We start from the raw sequence: 19082 nt of genomic DNA on the forward strand, positions 1-19082 counted from the left end.
CTTAAGTCTTTAAATGCATGCTCTGCACACTTTTACAATTCTCTGATGCCAGTGACGAGAGTGGACGATCATATGAGTACAAGTATGAGATTTGTATTCTTCTGGCCACATTCTGATTTGATGTGTCCAGCCTCGGTCACTTTCTTTTCATTGAGCATGTCTGTTCAGCACGTGACCACATCTATGTAAATCGCATACTTACAGCTTCTAACCTCCCACTGTCACCGCCAGCAGAACTCAGAAGTCTGCAGTCACAGAGAGTGACACATGGAGTGACTGCAGGCTCATCACAAACTTGGACAACCCCTTCAATGCTCCTAACAACATAAGTAAAAACACAGTAACCCTTAACTGGTCAGACGGCCAAGACTTTATTAAAGAGATTGTCCACTACTTTAATACTGATGGCCTTTCCATAGGATTGATCACCAATGTCCGATTGGTCAGGATCCGGCACCTGGCACGCCAGCCAATCGCCTGTTCTAGGTGCCATGCCGATGGTGGTAGGTGGCAGGAAGTGCTCAGTTCTGGATCTGCTCCGTCTTCTGATAGTGGCAGCAGCGTCCTATTAAACTCAATGAGGCAGAGGTGCAGGACACTATCAGAGGGCAAAGCAGATCCAGAAATATGCATTTCCAGCCACCTGCACCAAGACCAGCTGATCATTGGGGGTCCCACTGCGCTCAGATCAGAAGCAATGCGCAAGTGAGACCGAGGCCTAATGATGGGACATAGTATCACAAATAAACATTTACATTCACGTACCTTATAGATGATGTTGTCTCTAAGTCGTTTATTTCTATTCTTCACCTTGTCCTGACGCCATGATGACTTTTTACATTCACATCTCGTCTCTGCAGATTTCCATCTTCTCCAGTCTTCTGCAGCACACACCGGCACGATGCTCCTAAAAAAAGCAGAATGATTATAATACTTCTGTTTAAAAATATCTGCCCTACACTGTTATCCCAGAATAAATAATGACCCCTCACTGTGTTCTCTGCACAAACTATGACCCCACACTGTCCCTCTTATGGTACATGCCCTCCACAGTGCCCTCTCTTTTCCATACTGAGCCTCTTCACATTATCCTTTTAGACTGTGTCCCTTTATACTACCCAGTTTTTATACTGTGATCTCTCATCACACAGCACTCCTCGCTATGGCCTCACTGTCCTCCCATTTTTCCCATCTCCATACCGTCCCCCTCCACTACTCAGTCTCTATTCTGTGCCCCCTCACATTTTTCTCATCTTTTACGGTCTCCTCACTACCTCCTGCGTGTCCATACACTTTTCCACCTCACTCCCCATCCTACCCACTTGCTCCGTATACTATGTCACTTTTTACTCTGTGTCCTCAAAATTTCTTTTCCATTTTCTCCCCATACCTTGTCCGTATACATTCCAACAATCGCTCCACATACTATGTCTGTATACATAACCACTCATCCTCTCTTTTCCCGCACATGACCCCTCATCCTCTCTCTCCCCCACATATGACCTCTCATCCTCTCTCTCCCCACACATGACCTCCCATCCTCTCTCTCCCCACACATGAACCCTCATCCTCTCGTTCCCCACGTATGACCTCTCATCCTATCTCTCCCCACACATGACCTCTCATCCTCTCCCTCCCCGCACATGACCCCTCATCCTCTCTCTCCCCACACATGACCCCTCATCCTCTCTCTCCCCACACATGATCCCTCATCCTCTCTCTCCCCACACATGACCTCCCATCCTCTCTCTCCCCACACATGAACCCTCATCCTCTCGTTCCCCACGTATGACCTCTCATCCTATCTCTCCCCACACATGACCTCTCATCCTCTCCCTCCCCGCACATGACCCCTCATCCTCTCTCTCCCCACACATGACCCCTCATCCTCTCTCTCCCCACACATGATCCCTCATCCTCTCTCTCCCCACATATGACCTCTCATCCTCTCTCTCCCCACACATAACCTCTCATCCTCTCTCTCCCCCCAGATGATGCCTCATCCTCTCTCTCCCCACATATGACCCCTCATGCTCTCTTTCCCCACACATGACCTCTCATCCTCTCTCTCCCCACACATGAGCCCTCATCCTCTCTCTCCCAACACATGATCCCTCTCCTCTCTCTCCCCACACATGACCCCTCATCCTCTCGCTGTCCACACATGACTCCTCATCCTCTCTCTGCCCACACATGACCCCTCATCCTCTCTCTTTCCCCATACATGACCCCTCATCCTCTCTCTTCCCATACATGACTCCATCCTCTCTCACCCCATACATCACCTCTCATTCTCTCTCTCTCTCCATAATTCACCCATCATCCACTCTCACCCCATAGTGTGTCCAAAGATAGTTCCTTCTCACCATCCTCTCTCCTCCATACTGTGTCTATAGATGCTGCCCCCTCCACACCCTCTGTCCTCTCATACTGTGTCTATAGATTCTGCCCCCTCCCCATCCTCTCTCCTCAATACTGTGTCTATAGATACTGCACCTCTCCATCCTCTCTCCTCCATACTGTGTCTATAGATACTTCCCCCTCCCCACCTTCTGTCTCCTCATACTGTGTCTATAGATACTTCCCCCTCCCCATCCTCTCTCCTCCATACTGTGTCTATAGATAATTATCCCCTCCCCACCCTCTGTCTCCTCATAATGTGTCCACTGATAGTTCCCTCTCTCCTTCCTCTGTCCCCTCCTTTCTGTGTCCATAGATACTTCCGCCCTCTTCAGTGTCACTGTCTTCAGCTCCACAGTGGAGCACTTATCATCAGTGCTCTCTGCCGCCTTTGCGCTGCGGTCCTGACTTTCGGGTCAGCAGTGTGATCAGCTGACTTGATCACATTACAGCCATCGCTCTGACCCAGAAGTCAGCGCCGGCGAGCACTGCTTCAATTTTCCTCGCATCTAAAAGATACAAGGATAATTGATCAGTGGGAGCCGTGCGCTGCAGTTTCTATGAGTGCGGCTGTCAATGTGACAGCTGCACTCAGAGAATGGCGGCTCCCACTACAGGACGGCAAACATGTCTGCCAGGGAGACTTTAACTGCGTTGCATCAGGCAGTGCGACAGCACCCCCCTGACAGTTGCGCCCGGGGCAGATGCCCCGCCAGACCCCCTAGATACACCTCTGGGTAGTAGGACTGCTACACTCATAAATGCTGTTCACTAAGTGCAAGGGCTGAAAAAAATTAGATGGAAAAACTGCAATACCCCCTGGAAGACTTGTAGAGGAGGGCCCGTGACAACATTATTTGACCATTTTTAAGGAATGGGACTCCTACACTCCCTGACAGAATTTCTGTCGCTTATCCATGCTATGTAAATAAAGGCTTATAAGTTGACTTTAAATTCTTCCATTGGTTTTTATAAGTTACTCTTTTGAAAGCTGAAACCCTGCCAAATTTGGTTTAGGTTCTGAAAATAAAGTTGCCGCAAAACAGAAATAAGAAAGCAACCATTGGGATTTGAACCCCCAAAGCTCACACATGCAAGGCCACCACCTTACCACTAGACCATGGAAGGGACATGGAAAACACAGCTTTCCCTACTTCCCTTGATCCTATAGCCATAACAGACGAAACAGGGCAAAATTAAAAAAATACACACGACGCCTGCTCTCTCCATTCAATGAAAACAGATAGGCATCATAGACCAGTCAACTAGTCCATTGGACCATGACACAGCAAAATACCCAGAAGTGTCCATTGGGATTTGAACTCCCAAACTCAAACATCCATGGCCACCAGCTTACCACCAGACCATGAAAAGGACATATCAAATACAGATTCCCCTACTTCCCTTGATCCTATAGCCATAACAGATGCAAAAGGGCAAAATCAAGGAAATACACATGACGCCTGCTCTTTTCATTCAATTGAAACAGATATGTGTATTCTTAAACAATTCAACTAGCCCATTGGACCATAACGCAGCAAATATCTAGGAGTGTCCATTGGGATTTGAACTCCCAAGCTCACACATGCAAGGCCACCAGCTTACCACTAGACAATGGAAGGGACATGGGAAATACAGCTTTCCCTACTTCCCTTGATCCTATAGCCATAACAGACTCAAAAGGGCAAAATTAAAGAAATACACACGATGCATGCTCTCTCCATTCAATGAAAACAGATTAGCGTCATCATAGTCTAGTCAACTAGCTCATTGGACCATGACACAGCAAATACCCAGAAGCGTCCATTGGGATTTGTACTCCCAAACTCACACATCCAAGGCTACCAGCTTACCACTAGACCTTGGAAAGGACATATGAAATACAGTTTCCCCTACTTCCCTTGATCTTATAGCCATAACAGACTCCAAAGGGCAAAATTAAAGAAATACACACAAAGCCTGTTCTCTCCATTCAATGGAAACAGATAGGTGTCATAACAGATCAGTCAACTGGCCCATGACAAAGCAAATATCCAGGAAATACCATTGGGATTCAAACTCGCTAGCTCACACATCCAAGCCCACCAAGCTTACCACTTTACCATGGAAGGAACTTGGGAAATACAGCTTCCCCTACTTCCCTTGTTCCTATAGCCATAACAGACGCAAAAGGGCAAAATTAAAGGAATACACACGACACCTGCTCTCTCCATTCAACGCATACTGACAGTTGTCATCATTGACCAGTCAACTAGCCCATTGGACCATAAGACAGCAAATAACCAGGAGCATCCATTGGGATTTGAATTCCCAAGCTCACACATCCAAGGCCACCAGCTAACAACCAGACCATGAAAGGAACATGGGAAATACAGCTTCCCCTACTTTCCTTGATCCTATAGCCATAACAGATGCAACAGGGCAAAATTAAAGAAACACACACAACGCCTGCTCTTTCCATTCAATTGAAACAGATAGGAGTCATCTTAGATCATTCAACTAGCCCATTGGGCCATAGAACAGCAAATATCTAAGAGAGTCCATTTGGATTTGAACTCCCAAGCTTTCACATCCAAGGACACCAGCAACTAGACCATGGAAGGGACATGGGATACACAGCTTCCCCTACTACCCTTGACACTATAGCCATAACAGATGCAACAGGGCAAAATTAAAGAAATACACACGATGCCTGCTCTGTTCATTCAATGGAAAAAAATGAGAGTCATAATAGATCAGTCAACTAGCCCATTGGACCAGCAAATACCCAGGAGCGTCTACTGGAATTCGAACACCCAAGCTCACACATCCAAGGACACCAGCTCACCACTAGACCATGGAAGGGACATGGGAAACACAGTTTCCCCTACTTCCCTTGATCCTATAGCCATAACAGATGCAATAGGGCAAAATTAAAGAAATACACAAGATGTCTGCTCTCTCTATTCAATGGAGACAGATAGGCATTATCATAGACCAGTCAACTAGCCCATTGGACCATGATACCAAGGTGCGTCCATTGGGATATGAATTCTTAAACTCACACATCCAAGGCCACCAGCTTACCACTAGACCATGGAAGAGACGTGGGAAAATCTGGCTTCCCCTTCTTCCCTTGATCCTATAGCCATAACAGACGCAACAGGGCAAAATTAAAGAAATACACAAGACGCCTGCTCTCTCCATTCAATGGAGACAGATAGGCGTCATCATAGACCAGTCATCTAGCCCATTGGACCATGACACAGCAAATATCCAGGAGCATCCATTGCAATTTGAACTCCCAAACACACACATCCAAGGACACCAGCTTACCACTAAACGATGAAAGGGACATGGAAAGTATAGCTTCCCCTACTTCCTTTGATCCTAAAGCCATAAGAGACGCAACAGGGCAAAATTAAAGAAATACACACGACGCCTGCTCTCTTCATTCAATGGAGACAGATATGTGTCATCATAAATCAGTCAACTAGCCCATTGGACCAAGACACAGCAAATACTTAGGAGCGTTCATTGGGATTTGAACTCCTAAACACACACATCCAAGGACACCAGCTTACCACTAGACTATGAAAAGAACATGAGTAATATGGCTTCTCCTTCTTCCCTTGATCCTATAGCCATAACAGACGCAAGAGGGCAAAATTAAAGAAATACACATGACGCCTGCTCTCTCCATTCAATGGAGACAGATATGTGTCATAATAGATCAGTCAACTAGCCCATTGGACCATGACACAGCAAATATCCAGGAGCGTCCATTGTGATTCAAACTCCTAAGCCCACATATCCAATGACACCAGCTTACCACTAAACGATGAAAGGGACATGAAAAATACAACTTCCCCTACTTCCCTTGATCCTATAGCCATAACAGACGCAAGAGGGCAAAATTAAAGAAACACACACAACGCCTGCTCTTTCCAATCAATGAAGACAGCTATGCGTCATAATAGACCAGTCAACTAGCCCATTGGACCATGACATAGCAAATATCCAGGAGCGTCTATTGGGATTTGAACTCCCAAGCTCAGTCATCCAAGGCCACCAGCTTACCACTAGACCATGGAAGAGACATGGGAAATTCTGCTTCCCCTACTTCCCTTGATCTTATAGCTATAACAGACTCAACAGGGTAAAATTGAAGAAATCCACACGACACCTGCCCTCTCCATTCAATGGAAACAGATAGGCGTCATCATAGACCAGTCAGCTAGCCCATTAGACCATGACACAGCAAATATCCAGAAATGTCCATAGGGATTTGAACTCCAAAATTCACACATTGAAGGCCACCAGCTTACCACCAGACCACGGAAGAGACATGGGAAATACAGATTCCCCTACTTTCCTTGATCCTATAGCCATAACAGACTCAACAGGGCAAAATTAAAGAAATACACACAAAGCCAGCTCTCTCCATTTAATGGAAGCAGATAGGCATCATCATAGACCAGTGAACGATCCCATTGGACCATGACACAACTAATATCCAGGAACATACTTTGGGATTTGAACTCCAACACTCACTCATCCAAGGACAACAGCTTACCACTAGACCATGGAAGGGACATGGGAAATATGGCTTCCGCTACTTCCCTTGATCCTATAGCCATAACAGACCCCATGGAGCAAGATTAAAGAAATATACACAACACATGCTCTGTGTGTTCATTGGAAATAGATAAATGTTATCACAGACGAGTCAACTAGCCCATTGTGCCATGACACAGCAAATTTCTAGAAGCGTCCATTAGGATTCAAACTCCTAAGCTCACACATCCAAGGACACCAGCTTACCACTAGACCATGGAAGGGGCATGGAAAATATGGCTTCCCCTACTTCCCTTGATCCTAGAGCCATACCAGACGCAACAGAGCAAAATTAAGAAACACATACGATGCCTGCTCTCTCCATTCAATGGAGACAGATAGGCGTCATCATTAGAGTTCAGCGCGATTCGAGTAATTTTGGGGGGTGTTCTATTTAGAACTCGAACTCGAGCTTTTTGGTAAATGTTCGGCAGTTCGAGTTACGTTCGAGAATGGTTGTATCAGCAAAAGCAGGGCTTTTTACAGCTACAGTGTTCAGGGAGCCATCGCTGGCAGCCTGCGGTAAGCTGATAGCCAAGATAAATATCGGGTATCCAAGCAAAGTGCTTTGTTTAGTATCCCGATATTTATCCTAGTTACGTGTGCAGGGAGCCGACAGTTCCCCGCTCAGCTCGCTCCGCCCCCTCCTGCACGCGGCATGTACACACACACTTACACTCATCTGTCCCCAGCCATGCAGTCCCCGGCACTGGCGTCCTCAACGCACATGGCCCCGCTAGACTCCACCCACTTCGCACTCTGCCGCATGCACACATGGCCTCGCTAAGCTCCACCCACTTCGCGCTCCAACGCCCGCACACATGGCCCCGCTAGGCTCCACCCACCTTGCACTCTGCACACATTACCCTGCTTGGCACCACCCACCTGGGACTCTGCACACATTACCCCGCTTGGCTCTGCCCACCTGGCACTCTGCACACATTACCCCGCTTGGCTCCACCCACCTGGCACTCTGCACACATTACCCCGCTTGGCTCCACCCACCTGGGACTCTGCACACATTACCCCACTTGGCTCCGCCCACCTGGCACTCCACACATATGGCCCCGCTTGTCTCTGCCCACCTGGCACTCTGCACACGTTACCCCGCTTGGCTCCGCCCACTTGGCACTCTGCACACATTACCCCGCTTGGCTCCACCCACCTGGGACTCTGCACACATTACCCCACTTGGCTCCACCCACTTGGCACTCAGCACACATGGCCCTGCTCGGCTTACCTGCGGTGATGAAGTCCCGCCCTCCCGACCTCAGCGCTGTCACTGTCCTCCGTGGCTGCCGCTTGTCACATTTCCTCCTCTCGCTGCCGACCTGAGACTGTGACTAGCAGTGACGTCACGGGCCGCTCGCGATACTTGGCTGTGAAGGTCATTGAAGTCAGTGCCAGCTCTGCTATCAGCAGTGGAGGAGATCACCGCAGGAAATGTACCTCGCTCCTGACAGCAGCACTTGTCATGCTCTGCAGTGACCTGGGCTGACCTATTGATGTTAGCTCAGGTCACTGCATTGCTCTCCCAGCCAATGGGGAACATTCTGTTCTTCATTGCCTGGGACAGGGACTATAGTATGGATCGTCATGGGAACCGCTTGGATTACAGCAGACCTGGATTTGTTTTTCTTTCTAATAAATTGGTGAAAGAGAGAATGTGTTGGGGAGTGTTTTTTCAAATAAAAATGTGTTTGTCGTCATTTTTTTTTATTACTGACTGGGTTGGTGATGTCGGGTATCTGATAGATGCCTGACCTCACCAACCCCAGGGCTTGATGCCAGGTGACATTACACATCTGGTATTAACCCCATATATTACCTCGTTTGCCACCGCACCAGGGCACGGGATGAGCTGGGGCGAAGCACCAGGATTGGTGCATCTAATGGATGCGCCACTTCTGGGGCGGCTGCGGCCTGCTATTTTTAGGCTGGGGAGAGTCCAATAACCATGGACCTCCCTAGTCTGAGAATATCAGACCCCAGCTGTCTGCTTTACCTTGGCTGGTGATCCAATTTTGGGGTGACCCCCACGTGTTTTTTTTTTCCATTATTTATTTAATTTAAAATAACAGCGTGGGGTGCCCTCAGTTTTGGATTACCAGCCAAGGTGAAGCTGCCAGCTGTGGTCTGCAGGCTGCAGCCGTCTGCTTTACCCTAGCTGGCTATCAAAAATAGGGGGAATCCCACATCATTTTTTTTTTAATTTATTTATTTTTTTTGGTAAATGCAAGGCTAAGCACCCCTTAGTGCCACATGATAGGCACCAAATGGTGCAAAATTACAAAATGCAGGAGAGTGGGACATGATGTGTCTTTCTCCCATTATAATGACAGAAAAGACTGATATGAAGTGTACAAGCACAGGAAAATCACCAGAGCGCTGTACGCTGTGAAAAGCAGTAGAAAATAGCACTGGAGTGAACATGTGACCGCCTCATGTAGGTTGAAGCTATAGATCCTGGGTAAATTTATGTATTTTCCCTCCTTCAGTTTTTTGGCAGTACGCCAAAAAAACGGAAGGCACACAGATGACAAATGGATGACATACGGACCATATACGTGTCACGCTCCCGATGCCTCGGCACCGTTCCTTACCCACTGATCCGGTCGCACCATCCCGGCACTGCTCCTTACCCACTGATCCGGTCGCTCCTGCACGGCACCACTCCTTACCCACTGATCCGGTCGCACCTGCACGGCACCGCTCCTTACCCAGTGATCCGGTCCACATGTCCACCGGTCACGGCTGCCGCTCCCGCTCGTGCTCTCCTGTGTCCTGTCCCCAGTCTCATGTGTCTGACTCATGCTTCTGTATAGGGTCGAGCCGCACCCACTCTTATGGGCCCAGCACTGCTGCAGCAAGATATGACATGAGGCTGTGCTGGGTATATAAGACTGGCCTTTCCATGTGGGCGGGGCCTGATCAACGTGTCTTGTAAGCCTTGTCTTGAAAGCTAGGTGCTCAGGTCCCCCTTGTGCCGTGTCCTGTGATCAATACTATTGCCTGACATTCCTACCCGCACCTGTGCCAGATTCCTGCACTGTCTCCAGGAACTCTGAAGCCCCAGTGACTCTGAAAAAAGTATTTTTTCTCTGTGTGGTGTTTTTTTTTAACCCTTTATTGGAGATTCTTAATGGCCGGGTCAAACGTGCCTAACATTAAGAATCTCTGGCTTAATACTAGCTAGTAAAACAAAGCCAGTATTAACTCATGATTACCCAACAAGCCACCCGGCTTCAGGGCTGTTGGAAGAGTTGGCTACAGCGCCAGATGATGGCGCTTCTATGAAAGTCATCCTCCAAATCGACAACCACCCCCAGCACCTGCACATACATATCAGTCACCAAGTTCTCCTACCTACTTCTCCAGAATGCAAACTGGAAGGAGTGAGACGCAGCACAGACGTTATGATATGGGCAGCCTGGCCATCTACAAGACACTTGCCCAGCTGGTCAACTGAGGAATGACCCTGCACCAAATCGACGTGTTAACTATCTACAGCCAAGTACAATGAGGGAAGAGGTGTCACCCCTTTAAGTTGACTTGCCTAATGACTCAGACACTCAGGTTCAACCACTAGGTGTTTATGGGATGCGGGCCACAGCCCCGAGTTCTTCTTATCAGCCAAGAAAGCACTTACAGGATGTTGCACTGGATGGACAGAGAGTTCTTGGTTTTTGTGACTCTGGGGCGTTTCTCATAATAGCTGATTTTCGAGTGGTTCGGCCAGAGGGGATACAGCCAGTACCAGGGTTTACCATTGAATTGGCTGGAGGACAAAGGAGAAATATCCCAAAAGCAAGTGTAGAACTGGAATTTGGCTTTGGGGTCAAGCAATGTGTAGGTGGGGTGATAAGTGGCCTGCCTGCAGATATTCTCCTAGGCAATGATGTGGGAGATCTACCCGCCGATTTGTGGGTGCAGGAAGCAGAATTTAAGTAAAGTAGGATACAAACTGGAACCCGACCCTTCAACCATACAACTCCACCATCCACTAAAGAAGATGGAGCCAACACAAAATGCCAATGGATTGTCAAGACAGGAGGAGCCCTGAGTTAGGTCAGGCATGTTTATGTGAACTTGACAAGTGACCTGTTGAGGTCATTAGTCCGTACACAACTTGAGGGGGGAAGGGGTTGTAACAGTTTGTCCCCCCCAGCCTGCACCATAATGTAATCAAGCCTCCAGCAGTATTGTAACATCCTGTCCCTCCCTGGCCTATCTGTCTGGACTTTAATGTAATCAGGCGTAGGTCAACATCTAGTGGGCGACTGTGTCTTTGTTCTTCTCTGCGTGGGACTCAACCAATACCAGCCGGTAGTTCCTGGAAACTTTTCCATATAAAGTCACATACTCAAAAGTGGGTGTGAACCCTTTCGCATCCAGGGGGTGGATCTAAGGAGAGGTGGAAGAATCAGCCATATGTTTTTGTTAGTTGATGCTTTGTTGGGTTAAAGGCGAGGATCTGTGCTGAGGGCAGGTCCTGGTGCCTGTGTATGGACTATGGGACATTGAAGTTCAGCTGCTACGTGGGATTGTGTTTTCTCAGCCATGCTGCTGGATTTAAGGAACTCATCTAAGGACTGTTGTGGCAATTTCCTTGGCGTTGGATTGTTGGGTGGCGCCCCGGACCTGTTTCCTTTGTGTGGACTCATTGTGGACTCTAAAGAACCATTTGGATATTGGATGTTCTATGCTCACTGCCTCAATAAAACTTGTTGAATTGTTCATCGGCCTGGTGTCCCTGCCTGCTCTGTCGCATACCCCGTCACAAGAGCATTACTACAAGAGGAGCCCAAGGGGATTTTACTACAGGATTGGCACAAGGAAAGGGGACAGTACTATAGTATGGGAACAGGGAAAGGGGACATTACTACATTATATGTGTGTTGGATGTGAGGATCTGTGACAGAATAATCACTGCACATCCACCAAACATACCATAAAATGTAATAATGGTCAGTGCTGGGGCAGAATACTGACAGCCAATGTGTGGGCAGAGGGTGGGGCTGGACAGTTAGGCCGGACAGTTCCAGCTCTGACTGGGAAGTTTGGCACAGGAAAATGTCATGTTAGGTTGAGCTGCAGGTAAACAAAGAGAATAAAGGGATAATTCAAGAGGAACAAAAGTTAGAAAACAAAAAAAAAATGTAGGGGTGATTTATATAACAATACAGCACAGATTAGCTAACAAAAAGTTTTTGGAGTTTATGTCGGACAACTCCTTTAATGGACAAAAGGTTAGGAAAAATGTTTTCATGTACAGTTAGGTCCAGAAATATTTGGACAGTGACACAAGTTTTGTTATTTTAGCTGTTTACAAAAACATGTTCAAAAATACAATTATATATATAATATGGGCTGAAAGTGCACACTCCCAGCTGCAATATGAGAGTTTTCACATCCAAATCAGAGAAAGGGTTTAGGAATCATAGCTCTGTAATGCATAACCTCCTCTTTTTAAAGGGACCAAAAGTAATTGGACAAGGGACTCTAAGGGCTGCAATTAACTCTGAAGGTGTCTCCCTCGTTAACCTGTAATCAATGAAGTAGTTAAAAGGTCTGGGGTTGATTACAGGTGTGTGGTTTTGCATTTGGAAGCTGTTGCTGTGACCAGACAACATGCGGTCTAAGGAACTCTCAATTGAGGTGAAGCAAAACATCCTGAGGCTGAAAAAAAAGAAAAAATCCATCAGAGAGATAGCAGACATGCTTGGAGTAGCAAAATCAACAGTCGGGTACATTCTGAGAAAAAAGGAATTGACTGGTGAGCTTGGGAACTCAAAAAGGCCTGAGCGTCCACGGATGACAACAGTGGTGGATGATCGCTGCATACTTTCTTTGGTGAAGAAGAACCCGTTCACAACATCAACTGAAGTCCAGAACACTCTCAGTGAAGTAGGTGTATCTGTCTCTAAGTCAACAGTAAAGAGAAGACTCCATGAAAGTAAATACAAAGGGTTCACATCTAGATGCAAACCATTCATCAATTCCAAAAATAGACAGGCCAGAGTTAAATTTGCTGAAAAACACCTCATGAAGCCAGCTCAGTTCTGGAAAAGTATTCTATGGACAGATGAGACAAAGATCAACCTGTACCAGAATGATGGGAAGAAAAAAGTTTGGAGAAGAAAGGGAACGGCACATGATCCAAGGCACACCACATCCTCTGTAAAACATGGTGGAGGCAACGTGATGGCATGGGCATGCATGGCTTTCAATGGCACTGGGTCACTTGTGTTTATTGATGACATAACAGCAGACAAGAGTAGCCGGATGAATTCTGAAGTGTAACGGGATATACTTTCAGCCCAGATTCAGCCAAATGCCGCAAAGTTGATCGGACGGCGCTTCATAGTACAGATGGACAATGACCCCAAGCATACAGCCAAAGCTACCCAGGAGTTTATGAGTGCAAAAAAGTGGAACATTCTGCAATGGCCAAGTCAATCACCAGATCTTAACCCAATTGAGCATGCATTTCACTTGCTCAAATCCAGACTTAAGATGGAAAGACCCACAAACAAGCAAGACCTGAAGGCTGCAGCTGTAAAGGCCTGGCAAAGCATTAAGAATTAGGAAACCCAGCGTTTGGTGATGTCCATGGGTTCCAGACTTAAGGCAGTTATTACCTCCAAAGGATTCGCAACAAAATATTGAAAATAAAAATATTTTGTTTGGGTTTGGTTTATTTGTCTAATTACTTTTGACCTCCTAAAATGTGGAGTGTTTGTAAAGAAATATGTACAATTCCTACAATTTCTATCAGATATTTTTGTTCAAACCTTCAAATTAAACGTTACAATCTGCACTTGACTTCTGTTGTAGAGGTTTCATTTCAAATCCAATGTGGTGGCATGCAGAGCCCAACTCGCGAAAATTGTGTCACTGTCCAAATATTTCTGGACCTAACTGTATAATGACATGTTTCTAAGAAAAATGTAACTAGAGATAATCACCGCCTCATCTAACCCTTTGGCTATATTCACACTTAGCGTTCTTTACAAAACACAGCAGTTTTCCATTTCACACAAACAAAAAATGGTCATATAATATATATAGGGGAAAAGCTGTTCCTTCCTATACCTCAAAGATCCCCAAGCTCAACACTAACAACCAGCACTCACCATTTTTGACAAATCTCTAGTAGCTACGTCGGTTCCTTGCTCTTTTAAGGGAGTGGAATTAGAAAGGACATGGTTACTTGTTAAAATCAAAATAGTTATCAACTACTGAGTCGCCCACCACAGCACTGCAGCGGTCGACTGCGGGGAGTTCTCTGTAGGGACCCTTCTAGCAACAGGTAGATCAGGTTAACTCCAATAGGAATCGTGACGCCACTCTCGGTAGTTGCGGCAAGGGGATGACCGCTACTGCAGTTTAGCGAGCGTCTGGGGCTGTTGGTATGTGCAGTTAGATGGTGTGGTCTCCTGAGAGTGAGGCTGGCCCCAGGGGCTCGAGTGTAAGTGTGTGGTACTACAGGTCGCAGAAGAACTCACACACAGGCAGCAATGTCTTTCAGGGTTTTTACTCACTTTTAGTTGGTTGGTGAGATACCCGGGCGATGCTGAGATCATACCAGGGGGAACCAGGAATTCCTGCAGGCCGTTCTGAGGGTAGCTATTAACTCGCCTTCCTTGCACTTCTTTTGTTTCGGAAAACCCCTGACTTGCAGTATCGTGGGATTTATCCAGGGAAAGTTGCTACTGCCTCTCCTTCCCTTTCTGGCCCGTTTGCCGGCAGCGTGGACCAGGTAAGATGACTTCTGGCACTGTCTCCTTATGGGTCCCCCTGTTGCTGCTGAGGCCCGAGCTCTGTGTCCTTGGTGAGGAACCTCTAGTCCCCTCACCGGCAGATTTAGCAGCTCCAGTAAATAGACTTCTGCTCTGGGGACCTGTTCCCTGTGCGTGCGTAGTTACCAGCAATCCCCGTACTCGACTGCCTCTTCTCAGGTGTCTTTCAGGATGACTTTCTGGTCACTGTACTCCCCCGCTAACAGCTACCACACAAGCAGGGTCTGCCTAGCGTGGCTGTACATCTGCTCCCTTCAGCAACTTTTGGACACTCTGCTCCAGACTGGCTTGCTCCTCCTCCTTTTCCTGTCTGCAACTGCATCTAGATTCCAGCCCCTCCTCTACACCCCTTGCTGAGAATTGAAAGTTAACCTCTTCAGGGCTACCCAAGGGTCCCTTCTCAAGGTGTGGGAGACCTGGTTGCTTATGTGTCTGTGTGTACACACCTCATTCTGGCCTTTTGGAATTACCTGGAAGCACTGTCCCAGCACCAGTACTCTGTGGTGCCTGACAAGGTCAGGGGCGCCAAATTCCCCCTTAGTTATCATCAGCATGTCCTCGGGCTGGAAAGACAAGAAAAGGTTTTTAATACAAACTTTTCTATGCAGTGGATGGTTATTTACATTGACAACATACCAGGTACCATTTTTCACCACCCACCACCCACAAGTCCGTAACCCACCCAAAATCCTTCCAGGAGGCAGGTCACCGGTCCCTTTGGTGACCAGGTCTGAGTCAGCTCTATCCCAGACCTTTCCTCCAATCTTCCTCTCCTGAGGAGGGTGGTTTAAGGTAGGCCCCATAAACAGGCGTACCTGCTTCCGTGTGTTGGAGAGCAGGCCCCATAAACAGGCGTGCTCCGTGGTGGTGCAGAGTCAGGCCCCATAAACAGGCGTGCTCTGAAGTTGGTACCAATGAGGTAACTTTTTACAATGCAAGAGTTTGTGGCTATAGAGAGTTCATAGCCTTATGGTTCGTATTTAAAGTGCACGTAACCAGGTGCAACACATTTTAGCAGCAAAGTTCTCGCAACAGTCCTTGCGGGCACATTCTTAAACGTTGCTGAACTGTAAACAGGTTAAACATTCTTAAACTTAAATAAATTTGCTATAAAGACATTTTAGACTGTACTTTCTCTATACCATAATGGGGGCTGACCAAAGTTGCTGCGGGTTGATCTACGCAGTACTATACTGTAATCTGTCTGAGGTTGTGTCCTCCCACGCGGTTTATGTGTCTCATTGTGAATGATGGTGTACTGGGTGTTGATGCCAGTGCATGATCTTCTGATTCAGCCACACTTGGCTCTTCAAGGTTCTGAACAGGTTCTTCTTGTTCTCTTACTTCTTCTCTGGGTTGAGGGAAGGTGATTACTTAAATTACAACAGCTCCATTGTGTTGAGGCCAACTTGCAGGAAAATCTCCAAGCACAGTATGGATCATCTTCTCTCTTGGTGCTTCGACTGGCGAAGGGTTGGGAACATCTTCAGGGATTCTGAGCTGTTCAGGGCATCTCTTAAGGTGGTTTCTGGAAACCACAGTTGTGGTCTTTCCTCCATCTTTGCTGATAAGGCACGTCTTCTCACGGCTAGGTGTTAACGGTAACACAGTGTAGGGTTCTGCTTCCCAGTGATTGTCGAGTTTATGATGTCTTCTCTTTCTCTTGAGGACTACTTCTCCAGGCATCAAAGGAACAGCAGGTTCTCTTGCCTCTCCTGCTGCTGAGTCAGGCTTCGCTGCACACACTCTTGTACTCTCTTGTACTGGGCTTGGCGGGTGGAATCCCAATCAGCACCTTGTAGAGGGTCTTCAAGAGTCTCAATTCCCATTTCCAGATCCACTGGCAGTCTTCCAGGTCTGGCCCTCATCAGGTATGCCAGTGTGCAGTTCGTGGAACCCACAGGGATGTTGTTATACATGTCCACCAGGTCAGGCAGCTTCTCTGGCCACTGGCTCCTTTTTTCTAGTGGGAGAGTTTTCAGGAGGTCGAGAACAATGTGATTCATTTTCTCGCACATGCCATTGGTCTGAGGATGGTAAGGCGTGGTACGGATCTTCTTGCAGCCATAAAGGTTACAAAATTCCTTGAACACTTCAGCTTCAAAGGCTGAGCCTTGGTCAGTGAGCACTTGATCTGGATACCCATGTGGTCTACAGAAATGGGCTTGGAAAGCTCTAGCTTCAGTCTGGCCTGTCAAGTCCTTGACTGGTACCACCAGTAGGAACCTGGAGTAATGATCAACCATAGTGGGAGCATAGTTATAGCCTTGTCTGCTCGGCGCCAACTTTATATGGTCTAGGGCCACTATCTTCAGGGGTCGTTTGGTTTGGATTGGCTGGAGCAGTGCTCTCTGGCTGTGATGGCCTTTTCTCCTGAGGTTGCAGGGCCCGCAGTTTTGACACCACTTCTCCAGTTCTCCAGGGCAGATCTCATGCCCACCCAGTAGAATCTTTCTTTAAGTAGTGCCTCCACTTTCTTTCAACCGAAGTGGCCTTCGCCATTGTGATAGGCTTCCAGCACCATCCGTGTATCCTTCTTTGGTACAATCAGCTGCCACACCTTTTCATGCGTCTTCGGGTCAATGCTCCTGTAGAGTTTGTCTTGGTAGATGAATAATTGACCCCTCTCTCTCACAAGTGCTGTGCTCCAGGCGGGCTTCTGAACCAAGACTGGCGCCAGGTTGAGTGATCAGCTTCTTCACCAAGCCAACCGCTGGATCATTCTCCTGAGTTGCCTTCCAGTTTTAGTGAGGTAGCGGATTCAGGGTCACTTCTTGGTGGCTGGTGCGTGACTGCACTGCTTGGCTCCATGGCGATGAAACGCTGGCAGCTCAATCTCTTCAAGGTCATCTACATCTTCACCCTCGTCTGCTAGGTGAGGCATCCTTGACAGAGCATCTGCATTGCCATTCTTGCGACCGGCTCGATACTTGACAGTAAAATAATAATTTGCTAGTCGGGCTACCCAGCGTTGCTCCATGGCACCCAATTTAGCAGTATCCAAGTGGGTCAGGGGGTTGTTATCTGTCAAGATGGTGAATTTTGTGGCTGCCAGGTCTTTCTTGAATCGCTCTGTGAGTAAAAAGCTGTGGAGAAGAAGCGCAATAGGGTTTTACCCCAATAACACACGGGGTAGAGACAGGGAGCAGTAATACTCACCAAGTGAAGTTGTGAAAGTCACAACTACTATGCAGGCATGGAAAGTTTTGATCAAGGCAGCAGCAACCCAGACGGCAGATAACAGAGAACAATAGAGGAAAATAGGGTTTATTTGAGCCGCGCCAATGATCACTTCTCAGGTATTCAGATTAATGGATCTTTATTTTGCACAGGTCTACGCGTTTCTGGAGTCTCAGCTCCCTTCCTCAGGACCATCAGGCATAAGAACACATCAAATCAGATCAGATCCACTTGTCCACGATGTGGGGCGGACTCAGCGTCCATGCTCCACATGTTGTGGTCTTGCCCTAGTTTGGAGGTGTTTTGTAGAGGCGTGACTTCAACCATTAATAGAATGTATACCTTAGATCTGAGCCTCACCCCCTTTGTATGTATCCTGGGTTATATCGAAGACCTGAAGATGGAGGAGGAGGGTAAAGTGGCAGTTGCCCATATGTTATATATGGCAAGGAAATTAATAGCACAATATTGGATTTCAGATCAAGTTACAACCACATCAGAGGTTGTTAACAAGATCAATTGGATGGTAAACCTGGAAAAGGAAATATATTTAAAACGGAATTGTATGGCCAAATTTGAAAAGATCTGGGCCCCGTGGATAGACGTCTCCGGTCTGGCATCTAGGGACTTATTTAGGATCCGATTGGGCTTGTTTTAAACCATGGTATAAATAACTGAAATGTTGTATGGATGCAGGAACTGTAACTTCCTTCTATGGACTCATTGCTTGCTTTTATCTAACCTTTGGCATACATGATGTTAACCGGGATGAGAATGTTGATGATTCTGGTCCTCTCGTATACCCTTGGACATTGTATTTTCTAAAGAGAACTGCGACATCTATTCATGATACGTGGTGAACAGTCAAATACGTGATTTTTATTATTTTCTTTTCACTTGGTTGGAGGGAGGGATGGGGATTTTGGGTTATGTTAACCCCGATTTTGTCTGATTTATGTATTGTATAAAATCTTTAATAAAAACATTTTGGTTTAAAAAAAAACTACCCCCTTGGCTGTCAAAATCGTGGGCCAGTGTTCTGAATGAGTGGGCGCAACTTCCGCCTGGTAATCCCGTCCTCTGAGACCTACCGCTGCTCTACAC

This window comes from Anomaloglossus baeobatrachus, chromosome 4, assembly GCF_048569485.1.
Source record: "Anomaloglossus baeobatrachus isolate aAnoBae1 chromosome 4, aAnoBae1.hap1, whole genome shotgun sequence".
NCBI lineage: Eukaryota > Metazoa > Chordata > Amphibia > Anura > Aromobatidae > Anomaloglossus > Anomaloglossus baeobatrachus.